We start from the raw sequence: 2,500 nt of genomic DNA, 5'->3' as shown, positions 1-2,500 counted from the left end.
GCTCGGTTCAAGGGAAATGTCTCTGGAGGTTGACCATTTTGCCCGAAAATAGTGCATCATGCCTGGGGAAGCCCATAGCTGAAGCCCCTGATGGAGCTCGGGTCAAGGGAAATGTCTGTGGAAGTCTGCCATTTTGCCCGAAAATAGTGCACAGTGCCTGGGGAAGCCCATAGCTGAAGCCCCTGATGGAGCTCGGTTCAAGGGAAATGTCTCTGGAAGTCTGCCATTTTGCCCGAAAATAGTGCATCATGCCTGGGGAAGCCCATAGCTGATGCCCCTGATGGAGCTCGGTTCAAGGGAAATGTCTCTGGAGGTTGACCATTTTGCCCGAAAATAGTGCATCATGCCTGGGGAAGCCCATAGCTGAAGCCCCTGATGGAGCTCGGGTCAAGGGAAATGTCTGTGGAAGTCTGCCATTTTGCCCGAAAATAGTGCACAGTGCCTGGGGAAGCCCATAGCTGAAGCCCCTGATGGAGCTCGGTTCAAGGGAAATGTCTCTGGAAGTCTGCCATTTTGCCCGAAAATAGTGCATCATGCCTGGGGAAGCCCATAGCTGATGCCCCTGATGGAGCTCGGTTCAAGGGAAATGTCTGTGGAAGTCTGCCATTTTGCCCGAAAATAGTGCATCATGCCTGGGGAAGCCCATAGCTGAAGCCCCTGATGGAGCTCGGTTCAAGGGAAATGTCCCTGGAAGTCTGCCATTTTGCCCGAAAATAGTGCATCATGCCTGGGGAAGCCCATAGCTGATGCCCCTGATGGAGCTCGGTTCAAGGGAAATGTCTCTGGAGGTTGACCATTTTGCCCGAAAATAGTGCATCATGCCTGGGGAAGCCCATAGCTGAAGCCCCTGATGGAGCTCGGGTCAAGGGAAATGTCTGTGGAAGTCTGCCATTTTGCCCGAAAATAGTGCACAGTGCCTGGGGAAGCCCATAGCTGAAGCCCCTGATGGAGCTCGGTTCAAGGGAAATGTCTCTGGAAGTCTGCCATTTTGCCCGAAAATAGTGCATCATGCCTGGGGAAGCCCATAGCTGATGCCCCTGATGGAGCTCGGTTCAAGGGAAATGTCTGTGGAAGTCTGCCATTTTGCCCGAAAATAGTGCATCATGCCTGGGGAAGCCCATAGCTGAAGCCCCTGATGGAGCTCGGTTCAAGGGAAATGTCCCTGGAAGTCTGCCATTTTGCCCGAAAATAGTGCATCATGCCTGGGGAAGCCCATAGCTGATGCCCCTGATGGAGCTCGGTTCAAGGGAAATGTCTCTGGAGGTTGACCATTTTGCCCGAAAATAGTGCACTGTGCCTGGGGAAGCCCATAGCTGAAGCCCCTGGTGGAGCTCGGTTCAAGGGAAATGTCTCTGGAGGTTGACCATTTTGCCCGAAAATAGTGCACAGTGCCTGGGGAGGCCCATAGCTGAAGCCCCTGGTGGAGCTCGGTTCAAGGGAAATGTCTGTGGAAGTCTGCCATTTTGCCCGAAAATAGTGCATCATGCCTGGGGAAGCCCATAGCTGAAGCCCCTGGTGGAGCTCGGTTCAAGGGAAATGTCTGTGGAAGTCTGCCATTTTGCCCGAAAATAGTGCATCATGCCTGGGGAAGCCCATAGCTGAAGCCCCTGGTGGAGCTCGGTTCAAGGGAAATGTCTGTGGAAGTCTGCCATTTTGCCCGAAAATAGTGCATCATGCCTGGGGAAGCCCATAGCTGAAGCCCCTGATGGAGCTCGGTTCAAGGGAAATGTCTCTGGAAGTCTGCCATTTTGCCCGAAAATAGTGCATCATGCCTGGGGAAGCCCATAGCTGATGCCCCTGATGGAGCTCGGTTCAAGGGAAATGTCTCTGGAGGTTGACCATTTTGCCCGAAAATAGTGCATCATGCCTGGGGAAGCCCATAGCTGATGCCCCTGATGGAGCTCGGTTCAAGGGAAATGTCTGTGGAGGTTGACCATTTTGCCCGAAAATAGTGCACTGTGCCTGGGGAAGCCCATAGCTGAAGCCCCTGGTGGTGCTCAGTGTCTCCGGTGGGGTTTTTTTTTTCTAAGTCCGAAAATTTTTCTAAGTCCGGAAATTTTTCTAAGTCCGAAAATTTTTCTAAGTCCGGAAATTTTTCTAAGTCCGAAAATTTTTCTAAGTCCGAAAATTTTTCTAAGTCCGAAAATTTTTCTAAGTCCGAAAATTTTTCTAAGTCCGAAAATTTTTCTAAGTCCGAAATTTTTTCAAAGTGAGGTTTTCACCGTCGGGGCGTGAGAACCAGGCGCTCTCCCCCGATCCCGCATCCCGGCCGGAGTGCACTTCTTCGGGCTCGCCCCTCGGCCGGAGGACCCTCACTCGGGGTGGTTTCCAGAGGGGTACCGTCGGGCTCATGAGCGATCGTAGGAATTGACGGGGTCCAAGCACTCCGGGATGGCGGTTATGCCCGGCTACTCCGTCCGAGGGAAGAGGCGCCCGAGGCGGCTCCCGCGTCTCTCCCCGGTCCCCGGATAGCCCGCGGAGCTTCTGATTTCTTCCATTT

Source organism: Ictalurus punctatus, unplaced genomic scaffold (assembly GCF_001660625.3).
Source record: "Ictalurus punctatus breed USDA103 unplaced genomic scaffold, Coco_2.0 Super-Scaffold_197, whole genome shotgun sequence".
Classification (NCBI taxonomy): Eukaryota; Metazoa; Chordata; class Actinopteri; order Siluriformes; family Ictaluridae; genus Ictalurus; species Ictalurus punctatus.
This window is presented reverse-complemented; position numbering follows the sequence as displayed.